This window comes from Rhinolophus ferrumequinum, chromosome 7, assembly GCF_004115265.2.
Source record: "Rhinolophus ferrumequinum isolate MPI-CBG mRhiFer1 chromosome 7, mRhiFer1_v1.p, whole genome shotgun sequence".
NCBI lineage: Eukaryota > Metazoa > Chordata > Mammalia > Chiroptera > Rhinolophidae > Rhinolophus > Rhinolophus ferrumequinum.
This window is the reverse complement of record NC_046290.1, coordinates 61,670,710-61,690,972: the sequence shown is the minus strand read 5'-3', so window position 1 is coordinate 61,690,972 and position 20,263 is coordinate 61,670,710. Positions and strand designations below refer to the sequence as shown.

Genomic DNA, 20,263 nt, shown 5'->3' with positions numbered 1-20,263 from the left:
GGCTATTTTTAAGTTTTTCTCCGGCCCTAGTACATGTAGTAGTATATCACTTTCACCCCTGAGAGAGTCATAGCACCCTTTCGTATAGTTCTTTTAGACAAAATTTAAAATGGTTCCAGCCTGGTTCTCTTCATGGCCAACATCTGGTTCATGAAAAATACTGATACATCCTTGCCACTACTCTCATGTTTATTATCACAATTTACTTCCAATAAAGCTTTCTTTCTAGACTGTCATCAGCCTCTTCAGCCATTTTCTCCCAGGTAGACTATTTTTTCTGTGTGATTCAATTAGGAGTTCACTGGGTTACTAAACTCCCCGAGAGACACTCTAAACTTCTCTCCATTGACTCTAGGCAAGGGGAAAGCAGCCTCCTTGCTCCTCACTGAGGTGTTGGGAGGGAAATGCATAGCACTCCAACAGCTGTCTCCAGAAATTTTCTTTAGTGACCTCTTTAATCTCAAACTTGGTTTTAGTCACCTCTTTTTTGCAAGTCAAAGTATATGCTGCTTACATGCATAAGTAGTACAGCATTTTGCTTTGGAAACTGGGAGTAATGTTCTGCGATCAATGTTCTCTGATCCATACCCGAAAGTAAGAAATGGTCCACTTTTAACATCCTAGTATATAAAGTAGACTCAAGCTAAGAAATTTCAGAGACGTATGGTCATATTCTTATTTTCTGCTCATTATGGATGGATTTAGTAAAAATTGTATTAAGAAGTATTAAAAGCCATGAACAGAACACTAAATTAAACACAATGCCCCAAGACTACATTGGTATATATTACTCTATCAACAATTCAGGTTACATATTTTAAAATAATACTTAATAATAATGGCTAAATTAAAAAAAATTGATTTTAAATTAGTTACATTTATTTGTACATTAGCAAATAATGGACAAGTGTGTGTTAGGGAAACAAATATGAACGAGGGCCCTTATCCTTGTGGACTGGGGCTGGGCAGGGATGTAGGGTGAGAAGAAAGGATACCTGAGGGCATCTAGATAAAGACCATAGTGTTGAATATATGAATCTGAAAGTCGAAAAAAGATTTGGCCTAGCATTATAGTGCTTTAATAACTAAACGATGATCTTTAAGAAGAAAAGCTAATAAGCAACAAAATAAAGTACTTTCCTTACTTTCTTTTAGAATGACCTACCTAGGTAGGACCCAAGTGGAAATCAGGTTGGAACTTGTAGTGCATATTCCTCAAAAATAAACATGGGTAAATTCTTAAGTCAGTCACAGCATAAAAACGACTCTATATAACTTCTCCTTTGTGATTTTTAGAATGAGACAACCATCTCCCCTTGCCCTGCACTGGAAAACGGGATGGTTGTGGTTCATGAAAAGCTAACATTACTGTAGGAGGTGGGTGAATTAGCAATTTGGGAACTAGCAACTTGGTAAACCTCAATATCTGTATGAGAGAAGGCATCTTTCTAGGTCAGTGTTTGCCCAGTTCTTAGTTGAGGGAAACACAGTTGTCACCTGGAGAGGACGGAACAGCCAGCGCTGATGGAGCTGTGTGGGCCGGTGTACGTGGGGAACTTGTGTGCCATGGACTGTTCATACTACGAGTAGTAGTTTATGTTCTTTTGTCTCCCAAAGCTCTCTGAGATTTTTTGAAATGGATGGATTTTCTCCACAAATGGACATATACAGGTTTTGCATAAATGTTCAGAGGGTTTCTAGACTTCTTGAAGCCCATCTACAGACATCTTTTTTTCAAACTATAAATATAAACTGTTCAATATGTTCTCATAAAAGAAAGCTTACATAACTACATCCAAGAGAAAAGTATACTAGAATTGTAAAGGATAAAATTTCAAATATATATTTGTTTAGACATACAAATAAAAGCATGCAAAGATGAGTGGCTTCCTGAGAATGAGCTAGAGGAGGGGAAAGATAGATCCATGCAAAGTAAATGCATCAATTTAAAAAAGATACTGTGGAAAACAATAAATTCACTTATAAATGAAGGAGACAAAATGAATGAAATAAATCCTTTAAAAATTTGTCTCTAGCAATAAAAATAAAGAATAGGAATTTAGTCAACTAGGAAGTACTAGAGTTATTACAAGAATAGCCGTCTCTTGTGGGTGAATAAGGAAGTAATTTAGAAAAACTTTAAGAACACCAAATCAATAGGTCTGAATAATGGATTATTAAGAGAATTGGCCATTATTCTTACAGAATCACTAATAATCATTTTGAAAATGAATTTTGGAGGCCAGATGATTGAGATTTATGCAAAATAATTATATTTTGTGTTGATAAATATGTACATACCATTTTTCGGTTTTCCAAGGGCCTAATCTTTCATTTGTTATTGCTTCCTCCATAGAAAACCCTGTTGTATATCTAAACCCTACCTGGATATAATTTTCATTGATGATGAAAGCATTTAAACCATGGCAATATGGTACTGTGTACACTTTTCTTTGTACTGTGTAGCCCAAATGAATATAGAAGGCATTAAGTGGCATTGGAAATAGGCTCTTGAGGGATTACTGCCCAACTATGGATTTAAAGACATCAGACATATTTAGACCAAACATTAAAATGTGATCAACTTGGATGAGAAACAACCAAGTGTAGCCTCTCTGGAAGGTAATTTCAATATTGAAAGAAGATGTTCATTAACATGTAAGTGTAACATTGAAATCTGGAGGGATCCTGCAGGAGAAACGTGACAAGCACTTATATTGTAAGTGAGTCATCACAGTAGGATGGATGGTTTCAGGACCTGGACATCTTAGGGAGATGTTTCCACACTAAACATTGGGGAGTTATCTGGAGGGAAAGTGGTAGTAGTTTCTACTAATCAACACACCCAGGTGTAGATAGATGGTACAATCTATGGGGAAATTTATTGCAAAGAAGAAAATGACAAGACCAATATTAAATGGGTATAAACCTGATAGAAAATCTGGTATCTACCAGTATTTTGCCTATGAAGTGGACAGAATGAACAAATGTGTTTCTAGTCCCATGTGAACTAAAAGATCTAGTCACACTTCTGAAAATTCCTAAATACCAGAATTTGGTGTTTAAAGTAACATATCTTGATATTTGTCAAACAAGATGAGATAGATTATGAATGTTTATTTCTAGTGCCAACTGTCCAAACTAAAACTAGAAACATCTGTCAAATGATTTTCATTCTGCTCTTTACTGCTGTTTTTTCTGTTTTAGTTTTTTCTAAACACAATGTGACAGAATGTCAATAAGAAAATTCTTGATATAACACAAGGAACTTTGGACTTTTTAAAGTTGCTGTAGGGCTTGGAATCAACAATTTTGAGGTTCAGATTATGATTGGGAAGTTCCAGATAGCAATCTTTCTCTAAACATTCTAAACTGTCTTCATAACTTTTTTAATGGTTGTTATAGTGAATGAAGTTTATCAAGTGGACCTTGAAATATATTTACTAAGCAAAATATTATACTTGACAATACTTGGTAAATTGAAGTATCTCTTCTATTTAATCTGAAGTGCAGCTGTCAGAAATGATAGCTAGCAACACCTTAAAAGCAGATGTTTGATAATCAATTTACATTTAATATAAAATGCTTACCACTTTAGATACCAATTAAACATACTGGTGTTTTGAAATCTTGAAATGTTAAGTAAACTTTTGTTGAATTTAAAAAATACAATGATTTGATTAGACTGTCAAATTTTTCTTAAACAGTAGCATTACTTATCCAAGTATCACCGGAATAACTCTAATCTATATTAACATTAAAACAGCCATTCAACTTAAGTTAAAATGCTACTTGTCAAATATAAAAAGTGAAAAACACCCAATATATCCTAATTGGTAAATTTTTTTTTTTTTTTTTTTTTTTTTTGCTTCTGCTTAGTGAAATATAGAATCAGAAAAAACTGGCACAAAATTGAAGAAAAAGCACAAAGCAAAATGTTATTTTTCCAAGGAAACACGGGACCCAGATTGCCCACTGCATGGTGGTAATCTCACCTCTCTTTTGCTCTAGTATTTCCCAGTGTAGGCTTAACAATGTGGCATATGTGGAGACGTAAAGTGGTAGAAACAGTCAAAATATTAATAGATACGGCAAGTCAGTCTTGGACTCGACTGATGTGAAGTGGCAACTCTTGAGCCCCAGGCTAACTTGTTGCTGATTCCAATCCTTCAATAATTAAAAGGGGAACTTTTAAACCCTCTTGCAGTTAAACATCTACATAGTCTCCTGCACATATTAATCAACTCTGTTATGAATGCCCCTCAAAGCAAAGAATGTTCTTTCTCTTATAGCTATGAGCGTATTCTTTTGTTCTTTAAGGAGAAGAGAAAGATCACTTAGCATGATTATTAAAAAAAATGAAAATTCTTTACTTAGAGTTGTTTTTGTCCCTTAGGAGTAGTAGAAGGTGGTTAATTCTGAACATTTATCCTAAACATACAAGCTCTGCCCTAGGTGAGAGTTTTCTTTCCTGCCATTGGATCTGACTTAGGAACACCTATAGGCAGAAACACACGTGCAATAACTGGTCTTTGGGATCACCCTGGCAATCACACAGTCCCCTCATTCCAAGCCACATTTGTGCTTTGCCAACAACACGGACAACATGGAGGCTTCTAATGTTATGCTGAGAGGGAGAAAAGAAAATGGGAGAATTTTTTTTTTAATCAAGTGAGCCAATTTCACACCCCTCCAGAAAGACTTTTGTTAAAATACGGGTGATCTAATCAGAAATAGAATGGTTGTTCACTATTCCAGAAATAGAATAATACAATGTAGTTCTGTGGTGGTTTGCAATTAGAGGTAAAATTTAGAAATGCAAATAAAGGTTCCGAGTAAACAGTATATCCAGCATAGAAGTCCAAACTATCCTTGATTTAAAGGAACTATTGTCCACGAGTAGCGAGAGTGATTTAACCCATGAAAGCGTTGTGTAACTGTCTTAAGAAAGAGTTTTTAATTTTGCATGCCCTTCCCATGACCCTTGCATTCTGTTTTTTTCTTCTTTTTTTTTAATTGAGATATAATTGACATACAACACAATATTAGTTTCCAGTGTACAACTTAATGATTCAGTATTTATTTAAATTTTTATTAAATTCATTGAGGTGACATTGGTTAGCAAAATTATATAGGTTTCAAGTGTACAATTCTGTAATACATCATCTATATATTGCATTGTGTATTCACCACGCAAAGTAAGTTCTCCTTCCATCACAATATTTGATCCCCTTTGTACTCTTCTACCACTCCCCACCCTCAACCCCTTTATCCTCTGGTAACCACTAAATTGTTATCTGTGTCTATGAGTTTTTGTTTGTTTGTCTTATTCATTTGTTGCTTTCACTTTTATATCCCACATGTGAATGAAATCATATAGTTCTCGACTTTTTCTGTTTGACTTATTTCGCTTAGCATGATACTCTCAAGATCCGTCCGTATTGTTGAAAATGTCAGTATTTCATCTTTTCTTATGGCAGAACAGTATTCCATTATATATATGTACCACATCTTCTTTATCCAATCATCTATCAAAGGACATTTCAATTGTTTCCATGTCTTGGCCACCATGAATAATGCCGCAATGAACACAGGGATACATACATGTTTACAGATAAATGTTTTCAGATTTTTTGGGTAGATACGCAGAAGAGGGATTGCTGGGTCATAAGCAATTTTATTCTTAAGGTTTTGAGGAACCTCTATACGCTTGATACATGTTTCTGTTCTCTCTCTTTCTCACTTGGTAGACAAAACAAATGCCTGAAGGAGAGCACTTAGAATTTGAAGGGAAAAAAATCTTTAAAAAATGTACAAAAATAAAATGATTTTTTTTTATTGTGATAGGAATAAAGGGGAAATACATTTTGGTGCTGAGAAAATACAGTTTTACCTCTCACTTTGGCATTTTGCCTTGTTAGTACAAAACAGCACCCCTTGGAGAACCTAGTTCCTAATTCAGAGTTCCATTAATCACTGAGTGGGAGCCATTCTTTCAGTCTAAGGATGAGATCATTGGTACTTCTGATTTTACAGAGAAGGACATTTTCTGTAAATTCTAAAAGATCCCTTGAATTTAAAAGACAAAAGAAAAAAGAAAAGAAGAAGAAGAAAAGAAAAACAAAACTGTAGGAGTCTATGAGTCTAGTCAAACAACAGTCTGAAAATCTATGTCAGCATTAATATTTAAGGCATATGTACAATCACAATTAGAGCTTTCGGTCAAATGTCTATTTTAAAAGAGAATAACCAAAAATATTTGTATCTACCCAGGTGTAAGCTCTGCTCTTTGTATTATCTGAAAGACCAGTAGTGTTATGTCGACAGGATATTTGAAAACATAGGATTAGTTGTAATATTTAATCCTACTTAAAGATGAACTGATTTACCATTGAATGGTAAATTGAGTTTGAAAAAGGTTGTATTTCAGTGACATTTTTTCTGGTTGAAATACCAGAAAGAGGTAAAAAAAACCCCTTTTTTCCTGTGTGAAATTACGATTGAAGCTTTACAAATTAAGGTATGTTTATAGGAATTGAAATAGTGTTCCCACCAAGTCTAATAGCATCTTCTTCTTCTGACCTTGTCCCCTGCCTTTCAGTATTTGGGTAGGGGTGGGAGATGGGAAAAGAAAACTAGGGCAAAAGAAGTATTTGGAAAGATGAGGGGAAAAGGACAGAGAGAGACAAAGTTTGGGTAGAAGAGAGAAGTAAGGGAGTGGGTTTAAGCCTGCTCATACTCCACAACCTCCTTTTTACCACCTGCCACTGATATCAAACAATACCAGTCAGACTGGTAGAGACAGGGAAAAAATAAAAAATAATAAAACAGCAACCTAATAACCCCTACAACAAAACCCAGGAAGGGTCACAGAATGTTGTGTGGCTTATTCGCATTAGGAATGACCTAAATTTTGGTTCCTGTACAAATCAGAAAATCTCCTATAACCCACGATTCTTTATATAAAATTCCTTGGCAGTTGCCACTGCAAATCTTGTGGTCTTTGCCTGTCTCTGAGACACAATGCTGTAAATGCAACTGCTGTCAATCATGGAAGGCTGCCTCAAGGTTATGCCAGGTCAGATCTGGAAACCCAAGGATCAGTGAGTGAGGTGTTGATGGCAGGGTGGGTGGCAAAAATGAATGGAGAGAGTTTGAAATTTGCAAGCTGCTGTCACAGGAAGATTAGGGCTAAAAGAAGGCATAAGTTTGAAAGAGTAAAGTCAGAGTAAAGGAAGATCAGGAAGGGGAGGACTAAAGAAAAAACGTGTTTATTACAGAAAGGTTTATGAATTTAAACACTCATTGAAAGCAGTTTAAGCTTATAGCGAAGACTGTTGTTCCTTATAACATGACAAATAATATTCCACTTTCCTGTAGCATTTCTCCCTTATTACATGAAAATTGCCTGTTTCATAAGACATCCCTGTGGATTCACTGAGTTGCACAGTTTCTGGTGCATCTCAACTTTCCCACTTTGCTGTTTGGAATTAAGTTTCCCATTCATTACAATATATTGGATATAATTAAAAAGGATGGCAGTTAAGTCAGCCTAAATGTATACCTTAGACAGAGAAAAATGAACTAGGGTGTAAGGAAAAGTAGAAAAAGAAAAGTGGTCAGCTGTATCTTCCAGCTTTTCTCTGTTTTCCCACACCCTTCCTTGATTCCTGTAAGGACTGCTCAGGACGCTCCAGCGAATTGTCATACACTATTGAAAGTGCTTCTCTCACAACACTTTTCCAAGTTTTCAACATATTTTGACAAATTTATAAGATTATACTAAACTCTCTTGATATACTTTACCAAAATAAGATGATTTTTATGCTCTGTAGCTCACAAAATGCAAGCATTAACTATTTTTTAAATAATAAAAAAATTTGTAGTAATTAAAAGAAAAGATATGTATCGTCTCTCTTTTCCATGAAAGAGTCATCGGGGCTAGAAATTGGTAGTTGAGAATGGGTGTGTATAATTGATGCAGTTTGATATTTCTGCTTTTAGTATTGAACACACCTCAACAGAATGTCTTAATGTTCAGTAACTTAATGGCAGAATTGTCAACCAGATTCCTCCCCATCCAGCTACTACAGTACTTCCATTTTTAAAAAGATTTGAAAGCATCAAAGATTCGATGTACATAACTAAACCTAATCAGTCATCCTTTAGGACTGAAACAAATGAAATAACATTGATAATAGAATGAAAACGTCTAAAATCTAGATAAAACATCATTAATATTTTTCTTTAGTCTCATGGATAACATTATAACCTATAGATTTGAAATCTGCAACAGATCATTTCTCTCATGTTATTGGAATTAAATGGGACCATGAAAATAGAAAGTCTAGAACTGATTTATGATTTTTTTTTAGTTTACTGAATGAATGTCAGTGGCAACATAGAAGTGTTAAAGTTCTTATTAACAAAGGCTGACATGTACACCCTAAGGACACAAAAGCATCTTCCTAGAGCCAAATACTCTCTTGAGTTGCCCCACAAACGTAACTCGTGTACTAACTTAACATGTTTTAAGCCTGTGAATTCTGAGTATGCGGAAATTTCTTTCCTGGAATGGAAGGGGGTTATAGCCCACTGTGCTTGTTCCCACACACACAAAAAGTCTCTCAGATCTTTCCCCTGGGCTCTCTTTCCCGGGCTTCTGGAACAACATGTTCTGTGACTTTTCTGGCTGCCTGTCTGACAGTGGCTTCTCAGCTTCATTTGTGAGTTCCCCTGTCTCTCTTGTTGCCCTTAAATGATGATGCTGGCTCTGTGCATCTTCTAGTCCTCTTCTCTCACTACACCCAGGCTCCTTCACTCTGTTCACTCACAGCTTTGGTTTCCATGCAGAATTATGCAGACCGGTAATTCTCACATGCACACCTGTAGTCCAGCTCTCACTCCTGATGTTTGGATCTGAAGTCCTATTGGACAATTGTGCTTGTCTCTCCCAGGGCCACTCAAGAGTCAGCGTGCCCCTCACTCAACTCCTGAGCTTCAGCCCCTTCACTCTGCCCTGTTTGTCTTCTCTCTCCCCAAATGGCACCATCATTCATCCTGTGGCCAAGAGATGGAGCACACTCTTCCTACTTCTGCCTTCTTTCTCAGGGCCGGCAGCCAATTAAACACCCGTTCCTATCAGTTCACCTTCTTAAACATCTCTCCGTTCTGCCTCCCCATCACCATCACTCTTTATTTAGGTTACTGCTATCTTTCTTGTGGATTAATGCAAAAATGTCCTAATGGATCTTCCTGCCGTGGGTCTTAATTCCCTTCAATCTATTTTTCAAACCACCTGTTTTCTAAAGTGTGAATCTGGCCTTATCATTTCCCAGTAAAAGTCTGGGATTTTCACTTTTTTCCCAGTGAAAGTCTGGGATTTTCACTTTTTTCTTTAATGGCTGCCCCGTGCCCTTGGGGTAAGGCCAGTCTCCTTAGTGAGGTTTGCAAGGCCCTTCACTATTTGACCCCTGACTGCTTCTCCAGTCTCCTCTCTCCTTCTTCCTGTCACGTTTGTGCTACTTGCTGAACCTTATGGAACTTGTAATTCCAAATTCTCAAATGGAACATGCTTTCTCTCCTCCCTCTGGGTCTTTGCTCAGGTGATTCCCTTTTCTCCTCTTCGGGGAGCCTATTTTGTGTTCTGGTTAAGAACACAGGCTCCAACATGAGGCCACCTGGATTGGAATCCTGGCTCCCCATTTCCTAGTCCTTAACTTTCCTGGGGCTCCATGGGGATGATGATGATGATGATGATTTTAGTAATAGTATGTACTTTTCAGGGGTTTTATGAAGATCAAATTAGTGGAACTTAGAGGAATACCTGGGTTCTAGTGACGCCTGGATTCTAGTACACACTCAGTATTAGTGACCATGTCTATTATTTGTCACCTGATTTGATATCGTTTTTCAAAGAATCCTTGCCTGAGCCTCTGCCTCTGATTAGGTGCCCTTCTCATGTTTTTCCATAGCACACTGCATGTCCCCTTGTGGTGGCAGGTATCACACTATTCGGTAACTGCTTCTCTGTTTGCTTCTCTTAATCCATTTCTTGAAGTCAGAGTTTTATTTGGCTCACCATTGCCTCTCCAGATCTAAAGCAGGAACATTTTAATCTTACAGATTTAAAGCAGATCCATGAAGTAGAAACGACCTGGCAGCCACCAATAGCTTTTAAAATTCAGTAAGAGGTTGGACATCAGACTGATAGAATGACAGAGCTCAGACATTGGCCTTGAAAGAGCAAGAGAGAAATAAGGGAAATATGATTTATATTGGAGAGGTTTTTCCTGGCTCTCATAACTAACTTCTTGCCCCCCTTTTAAGTTCTCACAGAGAAAAGGCCATGTGAGGAAACAACGAGAAAGTAGCCATCTGCAAAGCAATGTAGAGGCCCCAGGAAAAAACAAATCTGCTGACTTCTTCATCTTCGACTTCCCAGCCTCCACAACTGTGAGAAAATAAGTGTGTGGTCTAAGCCACTCAGTCTGTGCTGTTTGTTACGGTAGCCCTAGCAAACTAATACAGATGGTCAATTTTATGCTATGTGTATTTTTATCACAATTTTTTAAAAAAATATGCAGAAAACAATGGTCTGGCCAGCTTTATCTTGGAAGAAAGTCTGGGGAGAACTTTGTGAAGCAATACATGATGAAATTATAAAGAAAAGAATTTGTAAAAGATTTGACGGGGACTGTGTGTTCGGATACATCTTGAGAACTGCAGACGCATAGTATTAGCGGCCAGCATAAATCATAACCTAAATGTTTGTGGGCCTCACTTTGCCTTGTCTAATGTGATCACTGCTTAGAAGAAAGCTCTTGAAGGGGCAATGTGGGTACTTGACACTCACCCAATAGTGCAAGTATCAAACAATCATGACGATTATTAAATTTATTAATAAACTTCTCTTTGCTTAGTATAGTATTAGAAGGATAGATATTGATCGTGTAAGCTAAGTATTATTATTCCATAATTTTACAGATGAAGAAATTAAGCATCAAAAATGTTAAGCTGCTTAAGTACCTGTACCTCACAATACACATAACTCACAGGTAACTGGGTTTGAAGCAGAGAAAAACATTTATAGTTTTAAACTCTAGCTGCTGTAAAGTCTGAGAAAAGAAATCTAACAGGAAGCCATCATGTGGCAAAGGCCTTCTAAGTTATAGGAAGAAAATATTTTCTGTACCATATAATGGAAGTCTTTCTATTCTTATTGAAATAAGAATAGTGGGGAGATACATAAAACCTTTTGAAACTTACTTGTGGTAGGCTTTTGGGTTTATTCACAGCAATCTATTAAATCAGCATCATGGAAATATAATTGACATATGATAAATATACCTATTTTAAGTATAGAGTTTTGACAAATTATATATATACATATAGCTATATCTATCTATCTATCTTTCTATCTAGCTATCTATCTATCTATCTATCTATCTATCTATCTATCATCTATCTATCTATATAGATATAGATATCTCTACCAAAATCAAGACACAGAACTTTTCCATCACGCCCCCAAATTCCCAAATATCTATTATAGTCAGCCTCCCTACTGTGCCTTCTAGCTTTTCACCCCCCACCTCGACCCCAGGCTCCAGGAAAGTAGTGATTTACTTTTGGTCACTATAGATGAGATTTTTCACCCCCTGGGAATTTCATATACTATGTAGATTTTTTTTCTGGCTTCCTTCAGTCAGCAAAATGTTTTTGAGATTCATTCATGATGTATTAGTAGTTTAGTCCTTTTAAAAAAATGCTAGGTAGTGTTTCATTGTATGAATATACCACAATTGGCTTATCCATTCACCTGTTAAAGGACATTTGAATTCCCCCACCCATTTGGGGCTATTATAAATAAAATAGCTATGAACTTTCAAGTACAATTATTTACATGGGCATATGTTTTCATTTCTCTTGGGTAATTACCTTAGAGTGGGATTACTGAGTTGTAGGTGCATGTCTAACCTTATAAGAGACTATCAAAATATTTTCCAGAAAGACATCATTTTGCATTCTCATCACCAATATGTAAGTTCCGACAATTTATATTGTTGTACTTTTTAATTTTAGCCATTCTAGTAAGGATGCAGTGGTTTGTCATTGTGATTTTAATTTTCATTTCGCTGATGATTAATAATGTTGAAAACATTTTCAGATGCTATTGGCCACTTGTATATCTTCTTTTGTGAAGTGTCCGTCAACATTTTTGTCCATTTTTAATTGTGTTGTTTGACCTATTATTGAGTTGTAAGCATTATTTACTTGTACTCTGGACACAAGTACTTTGTCAGGTATGTATCTTTTGAATTTTTTCCCTCAGTCTGTGAATTGCTTTTCCATTTTCTTACTGGTGTCTTTTGAGGAGTTTTAAATTTTGATGAAGTCTAGTTTATTAATCTTTTTCTTTTATAGTTGGTTTTTGTGTCCATTAGAAATCGTTACCTATCCAAAACTCATGAAGTTTCTTCCTATTTTAGAAATAAAAGCAGGTATTTGGTAACTGGCATTTACTCTGGAGCAGAGTCATGTAAACTTGCAAATTAATAAATAACAAAAATTATAGCCAGATGTCGAATTATGGTTAATCATTATATCTTGATGATAGTGAGTTGAACAATTTCATTATTGGAAATAAACATTTCCCAAATTAACATATCATCTCTACCAAATGAAGTTTCTAGCCTGTTACAAAACAGTGTGGACCATCCCTGGCACCAAACTTGTGAGAGTTGCACATATGCATGGCAGAGAACAAAATGAGAGTAGAGGCAAACCAAAACTGGAATCAAGGCAGATACGACACAAATCTGACTAACGGTTCTGCTAATATGGGAGTGACAAGCGAGAGTTAAAAGCAAGTGTATATCACTAATAAGTTGCATATATTTATGCTTAAGTTAACTTTAGTGAGTTGTACATATTTTATTTCAAAACATTAATCATTTATGTTTTCCTAATGAAAATTCTTCAATGATTTATTCTCTCCAGGCTTGAAGTAGAGATATCTGAATTGAGAATTCCAATTGACATTCTAATGCAAGCCAATAGCTTGGTGCAGTCCTTTACAGAGGCACATAAGGAGCTTTATCTGCATCTAACATGGACCTTAAAGTAGATAACTTTGAAAGCAGAAGGCCAGTCATGATATTTCTTTGCCATCTAGGGCTCTGATGAAGTGAATTAAAGAATAACCCCTTGTCCATTTGAGAGCTAAACTTGAACTGAACATTTCTTTACCTTCTGAAATGTTCAGTTAAGTGCTTTTGCACTTCAATTTTCCAGCCTGGACCAAGACCAGAAATGCCAAAATGATATGAGAAAGGCTGTGCTGACTGTTTTTCTGGCTGGGATTGGAAGAGAAAGTGCCAGCATTTTTGTGAGAAAGCCTGTTCTTGAAAGATCTGCAACCCAGTTTGCAGAATCAAGGGGTTTGGATAGTTCAGAGGAGTTTGGCTGAGTGTTCTCATCCGAATCACACCCTGCAGAAAGCATTTTGTCTTATCAAAGTCAACCACAGAATACTTTGTGTACTTCTTCAGACATCTTAACCATCATGTGTGCCCATCCAGATAAACCGCTAAAGGCTAGCTGAACACTGCCAAATTGAAATGCTTGAGTGTGATCCCTACAACTAGATTTCAGATTTCAACATGAAATAATGAAAATAGTAACCATAACTATAATTTTACAAAATGTTTATAGGATTGGCTATGAAGTGCATCAGCCTTTAAATTACAGAAGTCATTAGAGATAATTTAGCCTAGCCCTCATTTTATACTTTAGACACTTAAGATTCAGAGAGGTGAGGTTGTTTGCCCAATATCATGTAGCAAGTTAGAGGCAGAGTCCAGTATGGAAAATAGGATCCCTTTTTCCCTACAACACATTGTGACGTAGGCTGAGTGATTTGCTCTTTATCATGTATTAGCCCCCAAAGAAAAAAGTAGCTATAAAGTAATGATGTGGTCATAGTGTGGCAAGTAAAAGCAAAATTCCTTAAAGGTACTGAAATGGAAGAACATCATTTCAATATGCATGGCTGGAATCCAAACAATATATTCAGATCTATTAAAACCCCATTTTGATATACTGGTTTTAGTAAGTAAACATTAATTTTAGTGGTTATATGTGCTACAAGTTTTTCTTTCTGAAAACCTCTTAGTTTTAGAAAAATCTTGCAAGGAAGAAAGTTAGTGCTTTAAGGACCTAAGATGGAAATTCTCATTCACACACATCTATTCAAGAATCAGCAGTTGAAGCATCCATTCATCATGACCGTCCTACCCAGAATATTGTAAGGACAAGGCAGCCTGGCTGAAGTCTGTGTGGAGGCAAACACTGGGGGTGGGCCCACAGAGACCAGCATCAATATCCCTGAGTAAAATTCCTGGCCCAAGTGGAACCAAGTGACCTCAGTTGCAGGCAGCTTTACCTGTTCACTGCTTGCCTCCATGAAACAGTGCAATGATTTTTCCATAGTTTTTTCTGTTCCTGAAAATAGTTGAAGCCCACTCTCAAATCTACAAAATGGTGGATATCTCCCTATTGTCAAAACCCTTTATTCCTCCTTTGTGAGATACCCATTTCTTGCTTTTTTTTTTTTTCCACATCCCTATAGCCACATTTTTTTTTTTTAATGGGCTCTGCTTAGCTGGGTGATTTGATCAAAGATAGTGTTTTACAGATAAATAACTTTTATAAATCTAATTATTGACAGTTTCCTCATAGGTAAAAGTTGGGTTTAGTGTCTGATTCAGAAATAATGTCTCTATAGTCTCTAGGTTCCCTCCATCTCTAATACGTTAAGATTCTGTTTTCATACACACCTCCTGTTTCTCAGCCAGGCAGCCAACCAGCCACCCTGTAGTCCCTACCACGTATATTTGTGTAACAACGATATTATGTAACCCGGCACAAATGAACGTAAATACATTTCCACATGACTGCATCATATCATCTTAATAAATAGGAAAAGTATTTCTTTATGCACAGCACATGCCCTGTAGAGTTGCAATAATATGAAACAGTTTAAAGTTATGATAAAATTTGTGCTGAAACAGACATGAAGAACTTTGCTGACAAGTGGAATCACAACCCTGCCAGCACCATATATTCTTTACGACCAGGCTAAATACCCACCTGCTGGAGCAATGTAAAGGAGCCTGTGCTATTCACCACAGCTGACAATTTATTCTTAAAGTATTTAAATAAAAGTTTAATCCCTCACAGCTGTGGGTTTGGGTAACATAGGCACAATGACTTTTTCAGTATACAATGGAACGGCATGATATTCCTAAGATGATAGCAGCGTGGTTGATTTTATTCATCTCATTTAGTATCATTGGTTTAATTAATATTTAGCAAATGTCACAATTTAAGCAAGTTCTATTAATGGTAGCATTGAACAGTTTGAAACTGGGCTTTCCAGTGAATCAGCTGGTTCAGAAATAATGTTTATGTACATATACATCCCATGTGATAACTAACTTAATCCGAAATATGTGTTTTTCACAATGTAAAACCTTACCTAATTCTCTACTCTTTAAATAGCTATCAGTTTCACTGTGGAGTTTAAGGAAAAGAAAACCACAAAACAATTCTTATTCAAGGTCTTATTATGAAATACAGGATATATATAGGATATATATATATATATATATATATATATATATATATATATACACGTATATGTATATATATATTAGAAACCTATGAGCCCACTTCTGTGAGGCATCCAAAATAGTCAAACTCAAAGAAGCAGAGTGTAGAATGGTGGTTGCCCGGGGCTAGAGGATGGAGAAATGATCAAAGGGTACAAAGTTTCATTTGTGGAAGATGAGTAAGTCCTAGAGATCTACTGTACAGCATAGAGCATATTGTTAACAGTACTGTTCTGTATATGTAAACATTTTTGAAGAGAGTAGATCTTATATGTTAAATGTTATCTAAAAGAGAGAAGGAGGAGGACAGGAAGAAACTTTTGGAGGTGATGAATAAGTTTGTGGCATAGATTGTGACGATGGTTTAACAGGTGTATACTTATCTCCAAATTCATCAAGTTGTATACATTAAATATTTACAGCTTTTGTCTAAAAAAATGAAAGAAAAAGAAACCCATGAAGCTAGATAGGAGCTAACTTCCTGTTGGATCAACAAAGCAAAGTTTCTGCAATCATCTCAAGCATTTGCAAAGGAAGATTTATGTATCAGAGACAGCAGGGGCACTGATTATCTGTGAAAGCCCCATGGTCACCACCAGCAAGTTTCCGGGCACAAGTGAAGCAGGCTTTTGGTGAGTCATCCTCTCACCTCTCTTTCTTTAGTCCTTTCTCTTTCAAGTTCCCCCACCCCTCCCTTCCCCTCTCTCCTCTGCCTGCTGGGCTGTCTGCCCACTGCTACTTGCACACAGTCCTTCCCCTTCTGCAGGCTTGGATATTCCTCCCATCCCCTTTCTTTTCTTAGTTGAAAATTCCCATTCCTCAGCAGATACAAATTATTCTTTAAGAGATTATTGGATTAAATAATGCACACTGAGTTTCAAATATTTGTATGAAATGTACCCTGTTTTGACATTTTGAAAAAACAGATTATTAAACCAAAGCAATACAAAATTAATATGGGACTATTTCTAACTAGGAAAAGACTTCCTGGTATTTTCCCTGACTCCGACCTACTATGATGTCAATGTATTTCCAATAAACTTTTTAAAAATAGTACTCAATAAGCAATCCCTTTATGCTTAAATTTTGTAGTCTCTCTTTCCTGGCCTACTAACTTCTAGGGAGGGTGGAGAATTGTGCTTTTAGATGCTAGGAATTGACCAAACCAGATAAATAAGACTGAAATCCCTTCTTTTCTCTTCATAGTTATATTTTAATATTCATTTATTTTTTTTGAATAAGTAATAGATGAGCACGGTTTAAAATTTAGTAAGATTATAATTGAACATGGCAAAGTTTCCCTCTGATCAGTCCCCTATCTGTTGATTTCCATCCTTACACACAAAAAAATAACCTCTGTTATTAGTTTCTTGTATAGACTTCTAGATATTAAAAAAAAGTTTATAAAAGCGAATGATACCACCTATTTTTTCCCCCACTTTTAAAAAAATGTAGCATACTATACCATTTCCCTCCCTTGCTTAATATATCTTATATATCTTTGCACATTGCTACTATGGAACTTTGCCATTCTTTGAAATTTTGGCTGAACAGTATTCCATTATTTGGATGTGCTATGACTTATTTAAACAGGTCTCTACTGATGAACTTTCAGATTGTTCCAGTCTTTTGCTATTACAAGAAATACTGCACTAAATAACCCTGTACATTCATGATTTTGCCCATGAATATATCTGTAGAATAAAATCCTCAAATTGGAACTGCTGAGTCAAAGAGTATATGCATTTGTAATTTCAATAAATATTGCCAAATTGCTTTCCAGAATGATTATACCTATTTACACTCCCACCAGCAATGAATCACTGTTCCCATTTCTCTATATCTTGCCAACCCTAGGGGTTGTCAAATTTTTGGATTTTTACCAACCTGATAGTGAAATATGGTATCTTGATGTAGTTTTAATTTGCATTTTTTTTCTATGTAGGAGTGATTTGAACATCCTTTCATATGTTTATGAGTCACTTGTATTTCTTTTTCTGTGAACTATTACTCATTTTTTAATAGGTTTTTCTCTTCTTCTTGAATTCTATAGTTTCTTTATAGATTATAGAGTTTAGTTCTTTTCCTGTATCTTAAAGACAATAAATAGCAAATTTTCCACCCCCCTCCCCACAGTTTGTTAGTCTTTCTACTTAAAAGAGTTGTTTTAAACAGTGAATAATGTAGCTAATTGCATTAGCGTTTTATGTTATTTTGCCTGAATACACATCTACGGATGAGAACAGATTAGATAGATAAATAGATTTTGTGTGTGTGTGAGTGTGTGTGTGAATGTGTGTAGATTTTTTTTTAAAACTCTCTTTTTTTCTTAGAGCATTAATAATGCCATGCAAACAACTCATGGATTTATATGTCGGACCAACCCGTCCTGTAGGCAGAGGAGGAGTGCAAGCATGTTATCGAGAGTTTGTGGAGTTGCCTACTTTGTACTCTGTATTGACATTGGCACTAAGTATAGAAAAACGAACGACAGATTGGATCTTTAAAAGTTCACAGTTTGGTAACAAGGCTGAAGTTGGGCATTCAAATAAAAAAAAATAATAGAGTAGAAGACATTAATATGTAAATAAAGAATTAAAACACAGCAGGAGAAATGTGTATATAGTTATGAACACAGTAATAAGGGAGTAGGAAGATTGGAATGATTGACTGGAATCAGTATTAATCGTTAAATTACTGTATCACTCAGAGTTCGGTGTCCCAAAGAGAAACTGCTCTGGGTGTTTCAAGCAGAAAGGAATTTAATACAGGGGATTATGAATTCAAAAACCACTGGAAGAGGCTGAAGGAATGGAATTCAGGGAGCTGCCCTTGAGTTCCTCTTTTTGGTTGTCCCACTGAGCCTTCAATTGAGCGCTTAGAGAGGCACTGAGGCCCAGGCCACTGCGGCTTCTACTTTGGCTGCCTGGCACCCAAGACCCTGATGAGCGTTGAGGAGAAATGGGACCCCAGCCACTGCCAGCAGGTGTGACTATCAGAGCTGGTTTGTCAAGTGCAACAGCCACAGGAAGATAGCCTCTCCTGTGTTTCAACTTTGCCATAAGTGCATCTGTTTGATCAAATCCAGAATGCACCTGGAACTCTAGCTGCAAGGGTACCTGGGAAATGTAGTTTTATTCTTTCTAGTCTTGTAATTCAGTGGGTAGCAATGGATATTAAGAGCTAATACACAAATTTCAGTCACCTTGGTATAAATTCATCAGATTATCAAGTATAAAGCAGGTGACTAAAGAACGGGTACCTTAAATTGATACATTTTACCCAGGTCAGGAAGAAGTCAAAGGGGATTCTAGAAAACAGGATTTACAAAAGAGCCCGCCAAGAAAGACACCTGGTAATTGGGAGTAGGAAGGTGAGGACATGATGCTCCGAAACATAAATAGGCCTGAGAGAGTTATAAAAAGAGTGGTTGGGAGTGTTGAGTAAAGATAAATTGTTTTTCATTATTATATGAGCTTATACAGTGATGATGGGAATAACAATAAAAATAATATGATTTAATAACATAATGTATGTGAAAACCTGTGTTAAACTACAAAGCTCTGACTATAAATAATATTGGTGGTAGGTGTTGTTCTCATTTATATACAAGGAAATAGGTTTTAAAAAGTTAGCAATTTGTCCAAATTCACTTTACTGTGTATTCAAACTTGAACTAAGTTTTCCTTTTTTCCTCCTGTCCAGTCTCTCTCCCTCCCTCCTATTTTCCTTCCATTCTTCTTTCCTGCAACTTACTGAGCATTTATTATCTGCCAAGATCTTTGCTTAGATGGTCAAGACAAAATCCTTTCCCTCAAGGAGGCAGTAGCCTTCTAGTCTGTCTGAAGTTCGTTCAGGATTTTTTTCTTTGTATAACATATGCCTCCCAGAATTAGGAGCACTGGATTCTGTTAGGAAGCTCACCACTTTTATCCTATTCAACACACACACACACACACACACACACACACACACACACAACCCCAAGGCATAGGCCAGTTCTAACAATGGGGCAGTAGAATCTAGACTAAGACCTTAAGAACTCAGTTGTAGCAGTAAGTAAGCATGGCTTCCTTGCTGGTAAATGGGTCATATGGATCTTACACAGACTTGTCACAGATATGTGTAAGGACTCCTGGGAAAATGTGTGGATATGTGTGACTCCTGGGAAAAAATAAAATGAAAGACTAAAAATGGCTACAAAATATCTCCAGGATATTAAAGTGAAGCTAACCACATAAAAGACACATGACATTTGCCTGTGAATAGATAGACTGAGCATTTTGTTTCTTATGCAGGTCTTAGCTGCCAGTGATTCTTGTGGCAACAATCCAAGTTTTCAGGACACTATCGCATTTTTAAGTTTTCCTAATGAATTATAATAACATTTCTGTAGTTTCCATCAAATTGTGTTGAATGGCATTTTTAACAAATTGTGTCACTTTGTGAATTTCCAAATTTTACAAAATTTCTTGTGCCAAAAAATAATCAGTGAAAATGATTTTGTGTGAAACTTTTTGAAAGCCAAGTTTAGCTGATTTTGCTAAACAGCACAAGCAAACAATTTATTCAATCTTTCTCCAAGTCCT

At 36.2% G+C, this 20,263-nt stretch overlaps 1 long non-coding RNA gene across 1 annotated transcript in view; it reads left to right on the top strand.

Annotated features, from left to right (window-relative positions):
• Positions 1 to 10,440, top strand: part of LOC117024819 (uncharacterized) — a 204,801-nt gene extending 194,361 nt beyond the window's left edge. Inside the window, exon 8 of the long non-coding RNA XR_004423520.1 lies at positions 10,330 to 10,440. This is a non-coding gene — a long non-coding RNA (uncharacterized LOC117024819). The remainder of the gene's footprint in view (positions 1 to 10,329) is intronic.
• Positions 10,441 to 20,263: the final 9,823 nt, after the last annotated feature.